Genomic DNA, 13,994 nt, shown 5'->3' with positions numbered 1-13,994 from the left:
AAGCTTCATTTAGGGGCCCTATAGAGAGTTTACGGCCAGGATTTTACTCCCATGGTCTATAAACTCCAACACACTTGGTCTATTGACCATAAACTTCCATATGAGGTCTTGCACTCCTTTGTTGCAACCCATTAGCCTCCTAGCACTTGACCAAAGTGTTTTCCTCACATTAGGATGTTTATACATGTTTAGTTAGTGTTATAATCACTAATTGTTTATATACATATGTCTTCATATGTAATAAGGACCATTGTGTGTGTCTAAAGTCTTCATTTTACACCTAGCAGTCCTACCTCTTCAGTTCATCTGTATCACCCACAACAGGTGAGTTCATACCCCTTAATCAATCTTTTCACTATTTTTAAATGTTTTATGGGGGGGGGGGATACAAGTAGAATCATGTTAGTTACTATATCAATCACATGTGATTAGTAAGTAGCATTTAAATGATTTACTACTCATTAGCCATTTTGCCAAACAGTTTCCTTCAAATGATTTTCATAAACATTTTCTACGATCAAAACTGCTTAATAAGTTGTACACTTTACTCTGTACGCTTCATTTCAAACTCATTTATAATTGTGTTTCAAACAAATGTTCCTTTATACTTAAACTATTTTATCAAACCCACGCTTTCAAACCGTTTTATAGATTGACATGAAGTAGATCGTTTCTTAGATAATAATTATGTTCAAAGGTTTTACCAAACTTATTTTATGCTTTTATATTATCAATTGCATGCTTATATATGTATAGTTATATAAGAAATGTTTAAAAGACTTAGGAAGGCTATCCACCCTATTTCCTTTTCGCGCTTGAGATGTGGTCTGGTGGGATATCGGGTACCCGTCCGAAGGTCATTTAAATATTAGTTTTATATCATGTGTACATATATAGTCATAAAGGTTCTTCCTGTTCATTCAATACCCTTGGGTAGCAAGGGTATACGCCCATGTTCATACGTACCAGTTACATTACTAGTAAGCTACCATAGGGGTAGTTTTGGAAGATACTAGAACTATTATTAGAACACGATATCATACAGTGAGTCAGTTCATTCATGAGTCAATACTTGCTAGATAGAGAGAGAACACACGTTACAACTAGCACACGCATAACATTACAGCACATTACTATACATTTACGTGAGTACATTTATATGATTACATTTACATGAGTACATTGACATGATTACATTTACATGAGTACATTTATATAAACACGCTTACATGAGTACATTTACGTAGATAATATATGATGAGTTATTATTACATTTTATATGTATAGATTACGTTATATAATCCTCATTCTTATCTTTACCTTGTGATACAATCACATAATCGACGAGATAGATTGGATTTAATATCCTAGTACAAAAGGATACTTTTCGGGATTAACCATTCCTAGAATCTATGTTAGCTACAAAGATAAAAGAACATCCTCGGATGTCAACTGTTGATACCATTACAGGTATACGTTAAGGGATTAACTATTCCTACACCCAGCTGTTAGCAACAGAGGTAAATGTACATCTATGGATGTCTTAAGTTTACATTGTTAGTTACCCTACTACCAAAGGGTAATACTTAGGTTAGTCATAAAGGTTCTTCCAGTTCATTCAATACCCTTGGGTAGCAAGGGTATACGCCCATGTTCATACGTACCAGTTACATTACTAGTAAGCTACCATAGGGGTAGTTTAGGAAGATAATAGAACTATTATTAGAACACGATATCATACAATGAGTCAGTTCATTCATGAGTCAATACTTGCTAGATAGAGAGAGAACACACGTTAAAGCTAGCACATGCAGAACATTACAACACATTACTATACATTTACGTGAGTACATTTATATGATTACATTTACATGAGTACACTTACATGATTACATTTACATGAGTACATTTACATGATTACATTTACATAAACATGCTTACATGAGTACATTTACATAGATAATATATGATGAGTTATTATTACATTTCATATATATAGATTACGTTATATAATCCTCATTCTTATCTTTACCTTGTGATACAATCACATAATCGACGAGATTGATTGGATTTAATATCCTAGTACCAAAGGATACTTTGCGGGATTAAACATTCCTAGAATCTCTATTAACTACAAAGATAAAAGCACATCCTCGGATGTCAACGGTTGATACCATTACAGGTATACTTTAAGGGATTAACTATTCCTACACCTTGCTGTTAGAAACAGAGGTAAATGTACATCTATGTATGTCTTAAGTTAAGATTGTTAGTTACCCTAGTACCAAAGGCTAATACTTAGGTTAGTTATATTATTACCTTTATCTTGTGACTCATTCACATGACCAATGAGGTGAATTATATTTGAGTATCCTAGTACCAAAGGATACAATTTCTTATAATAATAATAATAGTAACATAGTCGGGTCTTGGTAGAAGGCTACATTCAGAGCAGTTAGGTCTTGGTAGAAGACTCCCTTTTATAATAGTAAGAATCATAGGGATTTCTAAGGTTTTTCAAACGTTTATAGTTGTTCTACAAACATTTTCATACTTATACGAGCTTTCTTTCAAAACAATGTCAAGTCTTTAATTACTAGTTTTACAAATTAAGACACAATAATACTTATGATCTCACCAGCTTTAAAGCTGATACTCTCTTTCAAAATAACTTGTATCCTTAGGTCAACGATACACAGGTACGGATGCAAGGTTTAGAGAAGATGGAGCCGATCAAGACTCATCTTTTATTTTGATTGTACTTTAGTGTCTATATTATAATTTGACAGAACACACTTGTATTAAAATTATATTATTAATGCAATGGATGATGTTTTTGCTTGTTTACTACTTTTCATTGTTGTGATACTGTACATGATGTCCTCCGCCCCAGAATGTTTCCGTCGTTCTTGGTTTTGGGGTGTGACACGATCAAAGAAAAGCCTTGGATAAACCTTTGGTAATATCTGACTAATCCTAAAAAGCTTCGGATCTCCGTGGGACTTTTCGGTTGTTCCCACTTCATTACAGCTTCACTCTTTGATGTATCAATCATTATCCCTTCTTGGTTGACCACATGACCTAAGAATTGGACTTCTTGAATCCAAAAATCACATTTGGAGAGCTTTGCATACAACTTCTCCTTCTTCTAGACTTCCAACACTTCTCGCAAGTGTCTGCCATGCTCCTCTAGGCTTTTCGAAAAAATCAGAATGTCATCTATGAACACTATCATAGATTTATCTAGGAACGGATTACAAACCCTATTCATAAAATCTATGAATGCTTCTGGAGCATTGGTTAGTCCAAATGACATAACCAAAAGCTCGTAGTGTCTGTATCGTGTTCTGAATGCAGTCTTCTCGATATCCTGCTCTCTTACTTTCAGTTGATGATATCCTGACCTAAGATCGATCTTCGAGAAATAGATCGAACCTTGTAGTTAATCGAACAGGTCATCAATCCTTGGCAACAGATATCTATTCTTTATTGTTTCCTTGTTCAGCTCTCTGTAATCGATGCACATTCTCATACTTCCATTTTTCTTCTTCACGAATAACATCGGAACTCCCCAGGGTGATGAACTAGGTCTTATGAAACATTTGTCCAATAATTCCTGAAGTTGCATCATTAGCTCCTTCATCTCCGTCGGTGCTAATCGGTAAGGTGCTTTTGCTTTTGGCGTCATCCCTAGTAACAAGTCGATACGGAATTCTACTAGTCGATCAGGCGGTAATCCGGGAAGATCTTCGGGAAATACTTTCGGATAATCACACACGACAGGAATGCTCTGCATCTCCTTTTTCTCCTTCTTTTCATCAATCACAAGTGCAAAATATTAGAGAAATGATCCCAGAGCTTACTCTGCGTTTGTCCCCATACACCATAAATGACTCTTTCCCTGGCGGGTTTACTTTGACTATCTTCTTCTTGCACAATATCTCGGCGTCAATGGCGCTAAGCCAATCCATTCTAAGCACGATGTCGAAACCGTTAAGTTCGATAGACAATAATTTCTCGTGAACACTTATTCCCATTCAAATCAATTAAGATGTTTTTCATACGATGGCTAACAGGTACAAACTTGCCACTAGCAACTTCGACTAATAAAGCATTATCTACTCTATCGACAGACAAAACTAGTTTTCTACCAAATTCATGTCAAATAAAGGAGTAGTTGGCTCCAGAATAAAATAAAATTTGGGCAGGAAATTTTTTAATGAGAAAGGTACCTGAAGCGACATCAACTTCATCTTTAGTAGCTTCCAGTGTCATCTGGAAGGCTCTCGCCTTCGGCTTTGGCAGAATGTTGAGTCTTGCTGCCTCCTTCTTTTTCGGGCAATCCCTAGACATGTGTACCTCCTCACCACAACCATAGCAAACTTTCTTGGTGAGAGTGCATTCGTTGGCATAGTTCCCTGGCTTTCCACATTTAAAACATGTGGCCACTAGCTCACATGTTCCATGATGCTTTTTCTTACAGTTGTCGCACCATTTCGCTTCGCCTCCTCCTCTCGTACTAGACTTCGAGAACTTGTTTTTCTTATTGGACCCTGAAGGTCCATCGAACTTCCTCTTTTCACTAACCTCTATCCTTTCCAGGCCCTTTTCCTTTTGCTGGGCCTCCACATTCTTAGCTGCTCGAACAACTGTTTTCAGAGTGGTTGCCATCTTGACTGTCGGACCAAAGTTGGCAAGCAGTCCATTAGCGAACCTCTCAATCTTGGAGAGTTCTGTTAGCACTAGGTATGGAAATAACTTCATTTTCTCAGTGAATGCAGTAGCATAGTCATCTATGCTCATCCACCCCTTCTTGAAGTTTTGGAACTCATTGTTCAGATTAATCAGATCTATCTCTGAACAATACTGCACCCTTAATTGTTCCAAGAGCTCCTCCCATGACATTTTCAGGGCTTCTCCTTAAGGCATAGTATCTGCCAACAACTTCCACCAACTCAAGACTCCAGTATTCTATTGTCTAACTGCAAAGATAGTCTTCTGTTTGTTGCTACAGTCGCAACTTTCAAATACCATCTCCATTTCGGAGATCCAATCCATAATCTCAACAGGCTCAGGGCTCCCAGAAAGACTTGGCGGCTTGGCACCCAAGAAATTCTTGTACATTCGCCCATCCTTGTTGTTTCTCCTTTCCAGGTCGTTCCTTCGTTCTCCTTGAGTCCCAACTTGAATCATAATGCGGCTATTGTTTCCTTTCTCCGATTGTTCGGGAATCAGTTCGGGTTCCTTAATAGGTATGATTGGTTCATCCCTATTTTCATGTAACATCGGTCGCATTTCTTCACTTTGTTTGGCTAACATAGCCCGAACCATGGCTTGCACCCCAACCATTGTTATTGGTTCTGGTGCTGCTGCTACAACAAGTATTTGCTCAATCACTGGTGGTTGATTCCTGTTTGCATCCGCATTTCCAGCGCCACTCTTGGTTCTTACCATTTTTTCATCTACACGCCGAATAAGGTGAAATTAGATCCTCATCCATGATAGATAATTAAATCATCCTTATCACTCCGAAGCATTTACATGTTAGTTCTAATACCGTAGATGTACGCTTAGAATCCTACACACATAAGGTTTCCACATCCGGTCGGAAACATACCATAGATCCGAACAAATAATATCATATATGGCAACATATAATATTTAGCACATAAAAGCATTTTAGACAGCTTCCTAAAATGTGCTAGTGCTCGTGTCTATAATTTAACAGACACACATCTCACAATCTCCACTTAGCATTCTAAGTTTAAGTCTAGAAATCCTACAAATTCCTAGTTCGCTTAAACTAATGCTCTGGTACCAACTGTGACATCCCCAAAATCACGGCCAGAAAAGACTGGTTTAGTTTATGCTTTTAAAATAATTTCAGAGTAAATCCATTGATTTAAAAGAGTTGCGGAATTTGTTCCCAAAACAAAATATGATAAAATAAAGTTTATCAAAGAAGTTCATCAAGAGATGCATTTTCATAATATAACAATATTCGGGATGTCATGTTCCGATAAACAGACCAAAAGCATAAACAACAAAAGATAGACCATACAACAGTTACATATAACAACTGGTCTAATATCAAAAGATCTTGATAAGTCATCCAACTTATGCTCTCGCGCCACTACCTGTAATACAACAAAACTGAGTGGTTCAGGCTTGGGAGCCTGGTTTGCATATAGGGTTTCAACCCGCATTAAATAATTATATTTAATTTCACCAACCAACAACAACCCGATTACCCATTCTTGTTATCCTCACTTTACGCCCTAAAACATCATCTATCTCAAGGGACCTAATCTAGGATTTTCATCGGGACGGACATTACTGAAAATGGGTTTCCTCAACAGTAGATGTCCTAAAGGAAACCATGAATGGGATAGAGTACACCGGTGAACACATCATTCACAACACCTACAGTTTATGAACCTACTAGCGTTCCACATGACTATCTAGAAAGAGTCTGTGGTCGTTATCCATACTCCGCTGAATAACTAGATCAACAACAACAACATCGAGGCATCTCATCTGTTTATCACACATCAACTATGTACCCATGTTCTACCCAACATATTAGTAGATAAAAATATATATTTTTATACATAGTTTAAAACTTTTATAGCATTCTCATTCAATACATATTCCGAACAACAGATAAAACACATACACATAACACGTATTTCATAGAGAATAAATCATATATCTATTAGATAGAAGAAAGTGAATATACATTCACACATATAATAACAAAATATACACATACCACGTATTTCGTATAAAATACTTCGTAATTATGCATTAGAAGAAAGTAACTACACGCTCACTTGATCAGAAGATTATCGGACAACACTATGGCTCTAAGAGTAGTATTCTTCGGTGAAACTGGGTTCACTTCACTCACCAGGCCTCTTACGAGTATAGCTTCGGCTCAGAAACTCCTTTCTTCGCGGGATCTTTGAGCTTCGGGACTTGCTTCGGGTCTCGGGATGATACCGGGGCTTCGGGGGTACTTCTTTGCACGTAAATCGAGGCAATATGAGTGAGAGGAGAGAATTTGAGCAACCGAACTCGGTACGGTTTACCACGTCGTGGTGGCTGGGTCGTCACTGCATGCATCATTGCAAGTGGGTATGACAGACTCCAGAGCTCTTGCCATGTCGTGGCACTTTAACCATGTCGTGGTGGCTGACAGTTTTGGGGTTTCGCGCCCCGAACTTCAGAAATTCATAACTTTCGCATATGAACTCCGTATTCTACATTCTTTATATCGACAAGTAGGTGAGAACACGCTCTACAACTCTGGTTTAGACTCCGTTGGCTAATTTTGAATTTATTTTTAATATATTATAAATATATTACTTTTATATTATTTTTAGTAGGCCGGGACAGGAAAACTCCGTTATAAATTCATAACTTCTTCATCTGACGTCCGTTTTCGCCTATATTATCATCGTTTCACTACTATTAACGAGATATTCGATTCTCGTTTAGATTGTTTTGGCTAAAAATCACTCGATCTCAAATCGAGGATTCGGGCTGCATACTGCTAAGTTGAAACTTCTGAAAAATCGTAACTTCCTCATACGAAGTAAGATTTGGGCGTTCTTTTTATGCACGCTCTCAGTTTAACAAACTCTACGAGTTTTGTTCAGATTACTAGGGCTAAATATCGCTCTATCTTAATTTCGTAGTTTACGTCATTCAGCGTTGTGCCGGTTCTGTCGCCAAAACTTCGACAGGTCATAACTTCTTCGTTAAAACTCGGATTTCGGCATTCTTTATATATTCGGAAACCTCGTTTCAACTACTACAACATTATCTATAGATATCGGCTTTATATAATATTTTATTTTGACACTTATTTTTATCCTTAATTTATTTAAGTCACACAGTTAAGCACAAAACACATAATACTCAAATAATACACTTCTATTATTTCAAAACGGGTTACAAACTTTAACCTAGACTATTATATCAACATTAATGACAAGCCCAGAAACACAGGCGTTACATGCGCCTAATAGAGAACATCATAACCCTGGCAGTTGCGCCTAAAGGACAATATCGACAGCTGCACCTAATAGAGAATGTCATAATTCTAGCAGTTACGCCTAAATGATAATATTAGCAGTTGTGCTTAATAGATAATGTTGACAGTTGTGTTATTGGTAACGATGGACTTCGTTCCTATTCCTCAAGACAGTCCTTAGGAAGGAATGAGTAAATGATAAATTATTCTTAGGGTAGATCCTTAAGAAATAAAGAATATAATAGGGATGGGTAATTGGGTTGATTGTTTAATGATTAAACATAATTATATTATTGTAGATTGAAAACCCAATTTACTCACCAAGTTTCCCAACCTGACTTACTCAGTTTATTTGTATCACAGGTATCGATATGAAGCTACATTACATTGAGAGATTAATGAGATCTAGATCACTAATGTAAACGAATGTAAGGTCTATTTATGCTTATGTTTCTGTATTGACGATGACATCCTAATGTTTTAAAAAGAATAAAATACATTTCTTAATAAATGCCTTGATAATATATTTATCATGTTTTCTGGGAACAAATTCCGCAACATTTTCTTAAAAGGATACTTTGATTTTTAAATAAAGCATAAACAAAATCGGTCTTTTCTGGCCGTAAAACTGGGGATGTCACACTTCATATATCTATATGACAGAACTATTTATTTTTCCATCATTCACTTAAGTATGTAATACTTCATGTGACACTAATAATTGATATTATGTGTTGATGATTGGAAAAAATAATCAATTTATTACACATGAATGGTATTTCGTGTTGAAGATATAACAAGTGTTGTTATAGTCTTCTATTTAAACAATAAATGTATTGTACATATCCTTATAGGGACATGTAACATTTGTAATTTATGAATAAATCTAGATTTACTTATCGTTTAATGGATGTCTAAATTCATGTTCTGAAACGATCTATTTTGTGTTAAAGAATATTTTCTCATAATGTTATTTATGAAGTAAATCTATAATCTTTCATTAAATTAATAGTTATGATCATAACACCTATATAATCAAATATATTTGATTGGAACTTATCTATGTCATAACCATCATGACAATATAAATAAGAAATACATATACAAACTTCAAAAGGATGGAGTTTTTAAAAGCAAATGAGCTTGATTTATTTGATATATGTGAATCATATTTGTATGCGAAGATGATTCACAAGTGTCTTTATCTATTATTAGTTAAAGAACAAAAGGCTTCACAAAGAGTTATACATAAGTGATGTATGTAATCTTTTTGTATCCACAAATAGATTTGGTGATAGATGCTTAATCAATTTCACTGATGAAATTTATTCGTTGTTGATAAAACCTTTTGATTTGATCAATTTTTTCATATTGACGATTGAAATACACATTAATGGTATCATCATTAAGCTTTTGTTGTGATAAAGAAAATGAGTTTTATAAACCAAGTCTTCTTCGAACATCTTAGGAGTTGTGGAATCTATTCACAACTCATTTTGACAACAACACTCACTCATCATTAGTATTTTCCTTATGGCACATGATCACCTGGTCACTTGAATCTATCTTTTGATATTTAAGGTAGCCTTCATATTCTCTAGTGGGATATGGTCACCTGGACATTAGCTAAATGTCGATAGTATAAGTTTTAAAGAGGATAAAACATATACCTTGAAGTCTATTATATGATATTTTGAAAGAACTATTTAGTTTATAAATATTTGGAATTATGCTCCCTGCAACAAATATATATTGAACATATATATTTTCCAACCAAACAAATGGAATAAATACTTTCTTAAGCTAAGGATGAAATGGTTTATCCTTATCTAAAAGGTATGGAGTCATTGAGCTCATGTTAGACAATAAGTTTAACCACTCTAGTATCTACTAATTGCATTTATATAGACAGTCCTAAATGATTGTTTCAGATGAAGTTTTTACTAATCCCACTAATTGTCATTCCAGAAGACAAGTACATATAAATTTCTTTTTCTAAGTGGGAGATACATGGAAATTTTAGAGCTAAAGAACCATAAACTAAATGCATCATAGTTTGGAACTGGCAAGTTTTCAGTTGTTGTTGAATCTGTTAAATAGTTGATCAGAAACTAATAAAACACATAGAGATGCATTCATGGGCTTGATTAATCTTCCTCGATATAGTTTGACTATAAAAAGTAAGTGAATTTTCAAGGGAGAAAACATACATGAATGAAAATATTTCCAAGATTTAAGCGAACATCTCAAAGTAAGAATCTTATTTCTTACAAGGTAATTACATAGTGTGATTTAATTATGAATCTATATGAATCTTGTGTTTTCTACAAAACTAGTGGGAGTGCAGTAACATTCCTAGTCTTATATGTAGTCGACATACTAATTCTTCTAATAAAGATCTATATAGATAGATCATGGCAACTTAAACGATTAAATAACATTGCATTAATTGTCAAGGATCTTTAAAGAGCTTAAGACAAAGAACTCTAAGAGAGTCATCTTATCAAAAAACACATGACATGATTTTGAGCAAAATCCTAGTGCAAATGTTTTTAACTAGATAATACAATTGTATTCCGTATGCTGATGTAATTGGAATAATCATATATGTCATGATTATGCACAAAGGCCAAATGAGTCGTATGCTTAAAGCATGTCGAATGATACCAGTATAATCTGATAATAAGTCATTATGTGACTTATAGGAACATTCTAAAGTACTTGCAAGAACTAGAGACATAATCCTAATCTTCAGAGTATTTGAAAGAAAGCTATGATTAAAGTTGTTATAGATGTGCTAAATTTTCAAATAGATTGAGATGATTCTTATTCATAATAACACGTGTCTTCATTATGAATAAAGAGAAAGATACAAGGATAGTGTGTGATGTGTGACATCCCCATTTTCACAGCCAGAAAAGATAGATTTTGTTTATGTTTGTTTGAAAATCAGAGTAACATTTTAAATAAAAGTGTTGTGGAATTTGTCCCAAAACAAAATATGATAAACATTTATCAAAAGCATTTCCAAAGAAATGTATTTCATTTAAAGACTCGGGATGTCATGTTTGATATATATCAAAAGCATAAACAGTACAATATAAGCCTTACTACATTATTTCATATCTACAGGCCTATATCCGCAATCCCTCATCCAAAACATCACATCTATGCTCGACCGCCACTACCTGTAATACATGAAACTAAGTGGGTCAGGCTTCGGAGCCTGGTGAGCACATAGGGTTATCAACCCACAATAAATAAGTTTATTAATTTCATCAATCAACACTAACCCGATTACCCGTTCCTGTTATCCTCATTTTACGTCCCTAAACACCTATCATAAGGGACCTAGCCTAAGGATCATCATTGGGATGGACACTACTGCTAAGGGGGGTCCTCAACAATAAATTTCCTAAAAGCAACCATGAGGGGGATGGAGTATACCGGTGAACTCATCGTTCACAAACACCTACAGGTTGCGAGCCTGCTAGCATTCCACTGGACTATCTAGAAGAGTTCGTGGTCGTCATCCATACTCCGCTAGATGATAGAATCAACAACAACAACATAGAGGCCTATCATCATTTTATCACACATCGTCTATTACATCTACACATGTTTTACCCCAACATTTTTGTAGATATAAAATACATATATACAGTTTAAATTATTTAAAACATGTATAAAATCTTTCATCCAGCATAGATCAGCTTCTTGCTTTGACTGATTTAAGGATTGATCTGCATGGGAAGTAGAACCATTAATATTTTCAACATTAATAATGCCTCCGGATACAAAACCAGCTGGTTTGCCATAAACCATGAATGGCTCGTTAGCAATCTCCTCTTTAGTCAAAGGGTGATACTGATATGTGTGATTGAAAGGAGGAGGTACTTTATCGTATCCTAAACCATTTTGTTAGTTATCTTTAAATTGCAGTCATTGATCTATCATGTTTGCAACTACTTCGCTTGACACATCAAAATTTCTTAAATCAAAATCTGCAGTTTCAAATTTGTTTTTTAATGTTTCAAGCTCAGTATTTAACTCAGCAAGTTGTCTCATAGCATAGTTATAATTTTCACTTTTATTGCTATAATCTTCTTGAAGCTTCGTAAAGTCTTTGGTTTTTGCTTTTAATTCAGACTTAAGGGCATTTTATCATTTCTTGAGTTGATATCCTTCATATCTCAGGTCCTCAACTTCTCATTTTAATAAATCAATTTGTTCCCGAAGAAATTTAATCGTAGTTTCACAAGATGGAGTACATGAAACTTCATTTACCGGCATGGACTCAGAAATCATTTAAAAAAAAATTCTTTGACTAAAAACTCAAAGTCAACCTTAAAAGTCAAATTTAAAAAGTCAAATTTAAAGAGTCAAACTTAAAAGTCAAATCGAAAAGCTAAATTTGAAAATTTGAAGGTTAGATGAGAAAGTCAAAGTTTAAAGTCAAAGGTCAAACTTGAAAGTCAAAGTTAAAAGTCAAAATTAAAAGTCAAAAATTAAAAACTAAAATTTTTTGTTTGAAAATGGAATTTAAAATTAAAAGGAAATTGATTTTGGGGTTAAAAGAGTGAAATTTCGAAACTAGAAGCGACTGGGAGTCCTTTTGAATTAAATTTCGAAGGAATGGAACAAAGGAATTGCTAGTCCAACTGGCTTGATGTGTGTGTTGATAACCCAAGGGACCTGGGTTTGATCCCTGGCACCCCCAATTCATTTCCCCTTTTTATTGGACACTGCTGCAAATAAGAGCTTGATGTTGCTGAGTCGAATTCCCTAGCCATCTACCGAGCCGCACACGTTCCGAGCCGTAAACCGCTGAGCTGCAACCGCCGCCGCAAACTCACCGGCTGTAAACCCCTCAAAGGCGGTAAACACTGCTTCAGATCGAGAAAAAAACGACATTTTTCACCATTTAGCTCCAAAACTCGATCAAAAACTCGTTTTTATGAAAAACACGAAGAAGAAACCCCCCTTTATTTTGCCAAGATCTATCCAAAACCGCAAAAATCCTTCAAAAATAAGATCAAATAAGCTCCATATCTGACAAAATTGATTAATACAAACCAAGCTCTAATACCACTTATAAGTCCCCAATCTGCTTGTGTGTCAATCAGATCCGTTTGATGGTGCGGAATCCCAATCAAACTGATGAGGCCATATAAAAATCGAAGAGAAGGAGAAGAAGAATAACTTGAATCTATTATGTATTGATGATGAGAATGAAGTTCTTTACAATAGATTCACACATACTTTCTTCTTCTCTCTTGTTTCTCTCTCTAGAACACACCTTAGAATAGACACACTTAAGCTCCTTTTTTGTACCGACATGCACTCCTCACCCTATATTTATGAGACATGGGCTGTGAACAGTTTCACGGCCGTAAACCTGTTCACGGTCGTAAACACAGTCGTAAACTCATAAAACATTACAGAAAATACAACTGCCTAAAAAACAAAGTATAAACCATAATTTTGACCCAACATAACTCTTGATTAAAAAAATAAGAGAATTTTATATAATTGTTCTATGTGGTAACTGTTTTTTGTAGTTTTGGTCTAAGGTTAAAATAGTAATTTTAAAATTAATACAACAGTTGAGTCGTTAAATTTAACAATTCAGGACCTGTTGCCTGATATGTCATACTTCACTTGTAATAGATGTTGCCTGATATGTCATATTTCACTTGTAATGAACATGTTGCCTGATATAAAAACAAATGGTAAACATTAGTTATCTTTTTATGTGTGTCTATTTACTTTTTTGCATTTAGATAGTAGATATTGCTTGATTACACAATCATAGATAATCATTTGTTCTCGTTCACATGGTTTATTCAGTTAAAAACAAAACAAACATTGGTAGGAGAATTTACAGGATCATAATTGGTAATTGCATAAACTGTCCCAAACTGAATTACTGCATATAACCTCCAGAAAGGTCACT

Source organism: Lactuca saligna, chromosome 3 (assembly GCF_052625555.1).
Source record: "Lactuca saligna cultivar CGN05327 chromosome 3, ASM5262555v1, whole genome shotgun sequence".
Taxonomy (NCBI): Eukaryota; Viridiplantae; Streptophyta; class Magnoliopsida; order Asterales; family Asteraceae; genus Lactuca; species Lactuca saligna.
This window is presented reverse-complemented; position numbering follows the sequence as displayed.